At 38.7% G+C, this 11,558-nt stretch overlaps 1 protein-coding gene and 1 pseudogene across 1 annotated transcript in view; both read left to right on the forward strand.

The window, feature by feature from the left end:
- The window catches only part of ME1 (malic enzyme 1, NADP(+)-dependent, cytosolic), a 215,214-nt gene that overhangs the window by 123,810 nt on the left and 79,846 nt on the right, over positions 1-11,558 (forward strand). The window lies entirely within an intron of this gene.
- On the forward strand, positions 8,077-9,153 carry LOC102838639 (annotated as a pseudogene).

Raw genomic sequence — 11,558 nt, forward strand, 5'->3', positions numbered from 1 at the left:
GGAAATAGTGTAAGAAATGGTTCCTATTTTATTGGTGCATTTATAATGGTAAGAAGTGTGAGTGGAATTCTAATGCTCTTGTAAACATGAACTTAAAATTATTTTTTTCCATAGGTCATTTATGTTTCTTATACATCTATAGAAATATTTGCACCAAAATGTTCTTGTTTGAAAAATGCAAAGTGTAAACATCTTGCCATATGTGTCTCCTAAATAGCCACTGCTTTATTCCAGAAATCTCTCATCAAAGAGACTAAAACTGTTGCTAACTTCTGTCTAGACTGACTGGGAACAAAATGATCATATTTTTGTTTCCTCACTATGTTAGTTCAGGGTTCACTGGAGAGAGCCACTAAGAGATTGCATGTTATTATTGTTATGAGTTATAAGGCAGTTCTGACCCATAATGACCCAGTATAGAGTTTCCTAGGCTACAAATCTCACAGGAGCAGAAAACCTCATCTTTCTCTTGTGGAGTAGCTAGTAGATATGAACTGCCTACTTGTGGTTAGCAGCCTGACATATAACCCATTATATCACCAGAGCTCCTAAGAGGTTATGTGTGTTTAATGTGATTTATTTTAAACAATTGGCTCATGCCATTGTGAGGCTGGGAAGTCTGAAATTTCTAGGCATACCAGCAGGCTGGAAACTCAAGCCAAAGTTGATGTTGTAGCCTTGAGTTTGAAGGTTGTAGGGTAGGCTGGCAGACTGGAAAATCCAGAGTTAATATTGTAGTCTTGAGACAGAATTCTGTCTTTTTTGGGAAACCTTAGTTTTTGCCCTCAACACCCTCAGCTGATTAGATGAGGCCCACTCATATTATCAGGGGCTATTTTCTTTATTTAAAGAATGGATGCATTTCAATTATAGTGTTGCCAAACAATGTTGAAATTATCATCAACTGCCAGAAAAAAAAAAAAACCTGTCTTGAAAGAAATACACCAGGATGTTCCTGAGAAGCAAAAATGGTGACTCTTTGTCTCATGAACTTTGGACATGTCATCCTGTCCCTGGAAAAGGACATCATGTTTGGCTAAGTAGTTGTTGTTGTCAAGTGCCTTTGAGTCGGTTTTGACTCATGGTGGTGGTAGTGGTGTGCCTGTACAGGGTTTCCGAGACTATATATCTTTATGGAAACAGAAAGCCTCATCTTTCTCCCATGGAACAGCTGGTAGTTTCAAACTGCTGACCTTGAGATTAGCAGCCCAATTTGTATAGCAACCCTATAAAAGCTTTCCAAGGAGTGACTGGTGAGCTTGAACAGCTGACCTTACAGTTCAAACCAACCTTGCGGTCCAGCATATTAACCCACAACGCCATACCAGGACTCCACACCAAGACACCACAACTCTACTGGTTAAGTAGAGGGTCAATGAAAAAGAGGAAGACCTTCAATGAGACAGATTTTCAAAGTGGCCTCAACAGTGTACTCAAACATAACAATTGTGAGGATGGTTCAGGACATCTCTCAAGTGTCTCATTCTGTTGTACACAGGGATTATTCTAACAACAACAAAGTCAGTCATTGTAAATGTTTATGTGATTGTAAATGATAGTCACGTATACAGAATACCTTCACAGCAACATCTAGACTACTGTTTGGGCAAATAACTTGAACCCATAGCCTAACCAAATGAGTAAATGATAAAATGAATTATCACCCTCATATTTACTAATCAGGGTGCTATCATAGTCAAATCTTCTCAAAACCTGAAGACAAGGAGACTTAAAAAGGTTCTTGAATAGATGAAATGAGAAGATAATGGAATTTTCCCACAAACGTCTTAAAGCCCCTGGTATTTTCCACAGTAGTAGGTGGCCTGAAGTTGTTAATCTGATCACTGTTAAGTGTATTTTTGGTTCTTTTTATTGATTTTTGAATGGCAAATGGAATTCTCAGAAGTGTAGTAGAAAGACCCTAATAGGCTCAGTTTATGAGGGACAGAGGTGGAACTCACATCCAGGCAGTTAGAATCTAAGCACAGTAGATTATGAACTTTATTGTAAGTGTTCTTTATTGTTCTTGTTGCTAAGTGCCGTGGAGTCGGTTCCGACTCATAGCAACCCTTCACAGGGTTTCCGAGGCTATAAATCTTTACGGGAGCAGACCACCTCATCTTTCTCCCACGGAACCTCTGGTAATTTCGAACTGCTGACCTTGCAGCTCACAGCCCGATTCGTAACCACTATGCTATCAGAGCTTGTTAATTGCCGTTGAGTCGGTTCCGACCCATACCAACACTGTATAGGGTTTCCGAAGAGCTGCTGGTGAGCTTGAACTGCCGACCTTGCAGTTCAAATGGCTTTGCAGTCTGGCACATTAACCCACAGTGCCACACCAGGACTCTAGTTATTATTATTGTTGTTGTTAAGTGCCGTCGAGTTCCGACCCATAGCGACCCTGTACAGGGTTTCCAAGGGTGTAAATCTTTACGGGAATAGAAAGACTCATCTTTCTCCCGCGGAGAGGCTGGTAGTTTCGAACCGCTGACCTTAAGGTTCGCAGCCCGATTCGTAACCACTATGCTACCAGAGCTCCTTAGTTATTATTATTAGTAGTAGTAATATTAAGTATTGTTTTAGACATGACAATTACTTGTGTTGGCTAATGTTTCTGCATGATTTCAGAATAAAATGATTCATTTATAAGTAGTAAATTGTGGAATTTCCACATATCTCTATATTAGCAAACTTATATAGACAGGTTTGTTAATCAGATTTGAGAAATGTATCAATTTGCAGAGAAAGTGCCTCATTGAAAATTTTAAGCTGAAATATAAGCATATCAGTAAATTACAAAAAAGGTATCAGAGTCATTTAAAAAAAAAAAAAAATTTTAATGCGGCTTCTGGTTCCTCTGGAGCCGGCACCATCACCTGCCTGGCACAGATCCTCCAGATCTGTCTCCAAGAGCTATTACAGCTCCAAAGCCTAGGAATTCAACCAGCCAGCATTGGATTCAGCACACTGACAATGGATTCTGAATTGAGTGAAGCATTGTAACGTGGACCAGGAAGAATGTGAAATACAAGGAGAGAGACTGACAGCAGAAAAGGAGAGGAAAAAAAAGATGATTGTCGCTGTCATCAATTAGGGGTACCTGGAGCTCTAAGTCTAATATGTGCCAAGTTGTAAGGAACCTCACCCTCAGGGGAGCCCTGTTGAGGGCATGGATCTTGTAATTGCATCATTAATAAGCTGCTCCAGACTGGTGTGCTTGCCCTTTCAAGTGGAAATGTCCCACCTCAGAAGATTCTGGATGGGGATCAGGATTCCACCTATGGTCTTGTTCAATGCAGGGACTCTGCAGAGAGCCTCCTTCACTGGGCAAGTTCTAGCCACATTTTAGGTATTCCAGTCAGTTATAGGCTGAGGACAGACTTTCAAGCTTTCTTCTGGCTATTCCTCTCTCTCACCTTCAAGTGTCTATTTTACAATAGTAGGTAAGGAAAACCAAGATTCAAAAGACAGCAAAGCATCTTAACATCATTTCCCCACTTTTACTCATTCAAACCATGCCTCAGTCTTTCTATCCACAAGACCTGTTGTTCCACGGTTGTGCTTACATCATTATTTGCTTTTGTTCTATTTGGCCCATGTAAGCCTGCCTAGCTATTCTTCCATCTGCCTTGTTTTCCCTTTCCGCTTCCCCTTCTGATGTATGCCCCCCTCCCGCCAGCACCCAAACTATCCTGTGTCTATTCCCTACCCTGTGCTCCACCTTCCCCTCCCTCCCCTCACCCCACTCCATATATACCACAGTAACTAACAAAAAAATGAAAAATAATAAAAATTTTCCCCCTTAAAAAATTATTTAATGCAAAAGGAAGTCAGAACAATTCTTAGAACTACATGGATAGCATCATGTTTTATCCCTAAGGACTGTTCAGAATTAAACAGGGACTCTGCCAAGATATATGGAATTCTATTTTTAGTATGCTGTATTAAATACTTCAACTAAGTATTGAGTTATTTTAAGGAGAAAAAGATTAAAAAGTCATCACTATGCAGGTAAAGACACTCATATGCAAAGGGTACAGGTGCCAATAGAAACAAATTTAAAGCAGTTTAGACTTTAAAAATCTTCATAACAACATATGTGGATTAGTTCACGAGGCTTCTAGTATTTGAGAAGAAACAGAACTTATTTATAGAGTAGGGAACATGATATGTTAGCGTTTTTATTAGCATTAGGTAATACAACTGTAAGAAATATTATTATGGAATATAAATAGGCATCACTTCAGTACACATTATTGGTAGGTGGATGCTAACTAAGGAAGATGGTTAGTGTTCAAACTTTGACATTAGATTTGCTATTATATTTTATTTGTTCTTTCAACTATTTCTAGATGTACAGTTCTCGGATTATTTTTTAAATAATATACATAAGTTTTTATTTCTCTGTGACTTGAAAGTAAATATTTTCTTTATGTTTACTTTAGGTAGTGATACATTAAAAATCCTTCTTCATTATTACTTTGATTTTGAGGCTTCACTACAAAGTAGCTTTAAAAAAGCAAACAAAAATGAGGAGCAACTGATGGTGTTATTTCATCTTTCTGTGCATTGTTGTTGTTGTTAAGTGCCGTCAAGTCAATTCCAACCCATAGTGAACCTGTATAGAGTTTTCAAGGAGCAGCTGGTGAGCTTGAACCACCAATCTTGCAGTTCAAATGACTTTTGTAATCTGACGCATTAGTCCACAGCGCCACATCAGGACTCAAGCTAAATGGTTTCCAACTGCTTTTTTACCTCTAAAATGAATATGACTTTGATATTATGCAGCAGAATGATATACTCAGTCAAAACTTGACCCTTAGTATTTTGTGGATATTGCTTGCTTTTAGCAGTAAAAAGCATGAACTAGACTAATGTGGCACTGTGGGTTAATGAGTTGGACTGCACAGTTGGTTTGAACTGCAAAGTCAGTGGTTCAAACTCACCAGCCGCTCCTTGGAAACCTTATATTTGGTCGCTATGGGGCAGAACCGACTTGACATAACAACAACAGGCTAAATGGAGATGGAGATCCAGCGATTCAAACTGAAGCAGTAAATGGCATGATTTAATTGGGGGATGAGATATTTACTAAAATATGCATTTGAGAAGGTCTTTAATTTTCTATAAGTCTGTAGATAGTTTATAAACACAATTTCTAAATTGTTGAATCCTTTATATCAAACTATTCTAGGCATGAGAACTGGTACAAACTAGAAATGAAGCTCAAAATACAATGGTATGTTCATGGATTTATCAGTCTTTTAGTACAAGCTGCTCTGAAGATTTTGTCCTTAACCCATAGAGACCAAAGTATCACTTTCTGCCTTCCAAACATCCATCATCCCATATTCTACCTTTGTAATCCATCAGATGACCTCTGGGTATAATTCTTAGAAAATGGTATTTCACATTGTTGTTATACTTGCTCTCCTATTAAAACGTAAAAGAAATAACGTAACTTTCCCCCATATACTCTTCCTGTATGGTGCTGCAGGATAAGCACTGGACTACAAAGTCGGTTTGAGCTGCAAGGTCAGTGGTTCAAATCCATTAACCACTCCTTGGAAACCCTCTACAAGGTCACTCACTATGAGTTGGAACCAACTCAAAGGGACTTAATAGCAACAACATACTCTTCCAAATATTGTTTTATGCTTCATCTCCCTTAAACCAGCCACGCCCAGCCCTCTCCTCCCTCTCAAACCGTTTAACTATGCACTTGAAAACACATTTCTTAACTAGCAGACTCTCCTACATCCTTACTCCCTCATGTTATTCCATCTAACTGATGTACTGAAATATGACTCATTTAAGACCTCCACTTTACTTATAGACCACTCAAACAGTAATGCTTAATGGTCCACACAATACTTCAAGGTTGAGGATGGAATAAATGTCTTTTCCTGTCATTCCCTTTCAGACATTTAGTCCTCCATCCTATAAGGAACCTCCCACACTTTTGACCAGACTTTGAACTGGTTCATTCCCGTTCAATCCTTGTGGGGATCTTTTTAAAATATAGATTCTGATTCAGTATATCTGGAGTGGAAATGCAAATTCTTAGCAGGGGTAAGAACTTGAACTAGAATTAACTGGTTGAAAGTCTTGCTTTGACACGCAAGTTAATTGTTGTTATTGTTAAGTGTCATTGAGTTGGGTCCAACTCATAGCAATTGTATATAGGGTGTCCAAGGAGTAGTTGGTGGATTTAAACCACCGACCTTGTAGTTCAAACTGACATTGCAGTCCAGTGTTTTTCCTATAGCACCACACCAGGAATCCAAGTTAATTAGTTCTATCATGTATGTATGTTCTCCTAATTCTTAGTTTCTTTCCCCTCATTCTTGTCCCTTATCTTGCTATCAACTTCCTTTAACTTCCATGGAAGGAGTACTGGTAGTGCAATGATTTAGTACTTGACTGCTAACCAAAAGGTTGATGGTTTGAACCCCTCAGCAGTTCCACAATAAAAAAGCCCCGGCAACTTGCTCTCATAAAGATTACAACTTAGGGAACCTTATGGGTTAATTCTACTCTGCCCTCCAAGTTTGCTGTGAGTCACAATCAACTTGATGTCATACAATTATTTCCTTGTGGATGACCTTTCTTATATATATGCTGGTTACGAGTCAGGCTGCTAACCTCAAGGTCAGCAGTTTGAAATGTCCAGCCATTCTACAGGAGAAAGATGAGGCTTTCTACTCATGTAAATATTTACAGCCTTGAAAACCCTGTACAGGGTCGCTGTGAGTCAGAACTGACTCCACGGCACATCACCACCACCATAATACCACTTTAGATTTATCATGGGCCGTAACCGCACCTGCATGTGCTCTAACTCTGAAATGCTAAATTAATACATCTAATTTCTCAGGAAAACACCCTATATTTGTGTATCTCTAAGGTAGTTAAAAAATTGCATAACCAAAGCTACACTCATGTTCTTAATCAAACCTAGTTTTCCTCCTGAGATTTCCTATATTTTTCTCCTTTATTTTTAAAACCCCATTATCTACCATTTTGCATAAGTTAGAACCTTGGGATTCATTCTTGATGTCTTTTCCCTCATTAGCAACTTCTTATAACTTAATAATGTCAAATTCTTTCTCTCTGATGCCTTTTAAATGCCCATACTTATCTCTATCCCCAGGAGCTCTGGTAGCATAGTGATTACGAGTCAGGCTGCTAATCTCATGGTCTGCAGTTTGAAACTACCAGCAGTTCTGTTGGAGAAAGACAAGGCTTTCTGCTCCCATAAAGATTTATAGCCTCGGAACCCCTATGCAGGCTCACTGTACTGTGAATTGGAACCGACTCCATAGCACACCACCACCATCTTTGTCCCCTGGTCCCTGGTGTGGCACTGTGGGATGATGCACTGGACCCTAAGATCATTTTGAACTGCAAGGTTGGTAGTTCAAACCCACCAACCACATCTTGGAAACTATATGGAGTTGCTATGAGTTGGAACCAACTCAACAGCACTTAACAACAACAACAACATCTCTGTTGTGTGGTGTGGCACTACAGGATAATGCACGAGACTGCAAGGTCACTTTGAACTGCAAGATCGGCAGTTTAAACTACCAGCTGCTCCTCGGGAACCCTATACAGAATTCCTATGAGTTGGAACTGACTCGATGTCACTCAACGTCAACAACAACAAATCTGTATCACCTTTCCAATTTTCAGTAGCTAGTCTGCCATTTCTCATTAGTCTCCTTACTGAACTTCTTGGGTCTAGTCTTGCCATTCTCTAATCCATTCTTCACCTTTTCTCACAGAGTTTGCCTAAAATGCAAATTGGTGATACTGTGCCTTTGCTTAACTCCTACCCATAGGATCAAGTACAAATTACTGAATACAGATTAAAGATCCTGCTTGTCCTATTTAACAACTAAACAGGACAAGTTTAACATACTAAAAAAAAAAGAGGCAATTCTTGCCTCTTCTCCCTCATGACCAGAGACTAATGTTTTCACTAATACCTTTCATATTTTTTCTATATTAAAAGTACCTGATATGAGTCTGGGGTGGTAAGAGAAGGAGGAGGCAGCGAATCACTTATAAATGGCACTGAAGCAGGACCCAAAGCCCAAATTCCAGGAGGGTGAGCGAGCGCTATACTTTCATGGGCCTCTTCTGTATGAAGCAAAGTGTGTAAAGGTTGCCATAAAGGACAAACAAGTGAAATACTTTATACATTACAGTGGTTGGAATGAAAAAAGTTCTGTGAGGCCCAGGCGCTCTGAAAAATCTTTGAAGACACATGAGGATATTGTAGCCCTTTTTCCTGTTCTGAAGGAGCTCCCTCAGTACACCACCCCCTCCTGACCTCTAGCTGGGATGAATGGGTTCCAGAAAGCAGAGTACTCCAATCTGCAGAAACAGAGAGAACTTCAAAAAGCCAATCAGGAGCAGTATACAGAGGGGAAGATGAGAGGTACTGCTCCAGGAAAGAAAACATCTGGTCTTCAACAGAAAAATGTTGAAGTGAAAACAAAAAAGAATAAACAGAAAACACCTGGAAATGGAGATGGTGGCAGTACCAGTGAGACCCCTCAGCTTCCTCGGAAGAAAAGGGCCAGAGTAGACCCTACTGTTGAAAATGAGGAAACATTCATGAACAGAGTTGAAGTTAAAGTAAAGATTCCTGAAGAACTAAAACCATGGCTTGTTGATGACTGTGATTTAATTACCAGGCAAAAACAGATCTTTTATCTTCCTGCCAAGAAGAATGTGGATTCCATTCTAGAGGATTATGCAAATTACAAGAAATCTCGAGGAACTACAGATAATACAGAGTATGCTGTTAATGAAGTTGTGGCAGGGATAAAAGAATATTCCAATGTAATGTTGAGACCTCAGTATGCTGAAATCCTTGCAGACCACCCAGGTTCACCCATGTCCCAGGTGTACGGAGCACCACATCTGCTGAGAGTATTTGTACGAATTGGAGCAATGCTGGCCTATACACCTTTGGATGAGAAGAGTCTTGCTTTATCACTGAACTATCTTCATGATTTTCTAAAGAAGCTGGCAAAAAACTCTGCCACTTTGTTTAGTGCCAGTGATTATGAAATGGTTCCTTCTGAGTGCCATCGAAGGCTGTATGAGACTGCACACTCAATCACATCTGCATTGTAAACACGCTTTTGTTTTTAGTCCTCTTGTACAAATGATGTACTTTAAAAATGTTAGCATATAACAAAATGAACGTATGTTTGTTTTTTGTTTGATTTAAACAGAGAAAATAAAAGGGGTTATAGCTCCTTTTTTTCTCTCTTGTTTTACAGTTCAAGATTGCTGCCAGTGTATTCAATGATGGGAAACATACGTACATGCTGTACAGTGTTTTACTGTGTAGTTGACAAAGCTGCTTTTGAATGCTGGTGGTTCTATTCCTTTGACACTAAGCACATTTATAATACGTATTAATGCTCTATGACAAAATGCTATGATTCCTAGTGCCAAAGGTTCAATTCAGTGTATATAACTGAACACACACATCCATTTGTGTGCTCTCTTTTTTTTTTTTTTGGTGGTGCTTAAAGTAAAGAGCCCATCCTTTGCCAGTCATCTCTGTTGTTCCTTAGGCATATTTTATCCTTGCTGAGATTGTTGATTAACGGTGGCTTGTTTCATGGTTTTTGTATTTGTGTCTAATGCATGTTTTAACATGATAGACACAATGCATTATGTAGCTACAGTTTCTGGACAAGTCAATCTTTTAGGAATTGTTTTTCAGACCTTCAATAAATTCTTTAAATTTCAAAAAAAGGACCTGATATGCTGAAGGCTTACAAATGCTATCTTGCTAGCATTATGAAAAAATAATAGCTCTTTTATCAGTACAGTTCTTTAAATATACTATTCATTTTATTTACTTTATGTGGGAGCCAGCTCACAGTGGTTAAATTCTGTGGTTTAGTCAATACTCAACATTTGTTAATACTGTAAACTTAGCTGTGACACCTAATCTCGCTGAACTCCAGTTTTTTCATTTGTAAAATAAGATAGTAACAGTCCTTTCTCATTGGCTTGATGAAAGAACTCAATGAGATAATCCCTGTGAAGTGTGTGGAACACAGTGCCTGAAATGTTGTGAGGGATAGATGTAGTCATTATCTATTTGTAATAAGGTTTTTATCTAATCTTAACATACCACAAGTATAAATTCTCTTACATGCTCATTTGATGGGTGGTATTTCTGTTAACATCTAAAACACCCACTATTTTACATGATACTTTGATCATAAAATGTAGGTTAGGATTGGCTAATTCTGTATGTTACACTACTTATAGTTTTGAACAAGTTTGGTTCAAACTGGAGCAAAATATCCCATGCATGCCTTTCTTTTATTATATGTTGCAAGATGCTTGTATCTCAAAGTGAATTCAGAAAGCCTGTCTCTAAATCTTGAGGTGTCAAATCAAAGTTAACTGCCATGTTGAGAAAAGTCATGAAATAAAAAACTAATATGTAGTATTCTCCAGAGGATGACTCTTAATAAACTTCTGTAAATTATAAGGTCTCTTGTTCACCATTTTACTACCTAAGCCTATTCCCAGGTTTCACTAAAAAAAGTTATAAATTTATAGCCTGACCACATCGTGTCCTAAACACTAAAGGCAAAATAGGTTGTGGGGATTTCATTTTAACCACAGAGAAATTAAAACAAGCCCAAGCCACAAAGCCAGTAAGTAGTAGATCCGGGAATAGAATTGAGAAAGCTCTGATTCTTCTTTATATACTGAAACCACAAGTTCTGCTGCTTCTGAGCAAAATGACAGATCATCTAATTCTGCCTCACCACTAGCACATGACACATCGGGAGAAACCTTATGAAGACACTTAAAAAGTGGACAGCCTTTGCTTTCTAACAGACTGAAAAGTAACAGAGGAGCCATTACCAACACCAGATGCTTATCCAATGACATTTGTGTTTGGGATGCTCAGTTGCTACCAAAAAAACTAAGCTTTTATTAAAAAATTATATAGGTATAAATGTTCTTATGTTCATAATAGCATTTTTGCAGTTTTTTCATGAAACTAGCCTAAAGAATTTCCCTGAAGGTGAAAAACACATTATATAGAGAGTGGAATGCTGGTGTGTTGTGACTTAATGCGCTGGACTGCAGTCACGTTGAACCACAAGGTTGGTGGTTCAAGCTCCCTAGCTGCTCCTCAGAAACCGAAGACAGTGTCGCTATGGGTTGGAACCGATTCAATGGCACTTAACAACAACAACAATAACATATAGAGAATATAAAAATTTTGTACTTATAAGAATTGACCCCCTTCCCTCTTTCTAACTATAAATTTTCACTTCTTAATATTGCCATTGGTGATTTCAATTTACACAGTACCCAAAAGTTCACCAGTCTGTGTTATGTTGTTGTTGTGGTGGTGGTGTGCCATCTAGTCAGTTCTGTCTCATAACAACCCAATATAGGGCTTCTGAGGCACATCTGATGGGTTTGAACCACTGACAGTGGGGTTAGCAGTCCAGTTCTTATCCTACAACACCACACTAGGACACCAGTTTCTG

This window comes from Chrysochloris asiatica, unplaced genomic scaffold (assembly GCF_000296735.1).
Source record: "Chrysochloris asiatica unplaced genomic scaffold, ChrAsi1.0 scaffold00146, whole genome shotgun sequence".
Lineage (NCBI taxonomy): Eukaryota > Metazoa > Chordata > Mammalia > Afrosoricida > Chrysochloridae > Chrysochloris > Chrysochloris asiatica.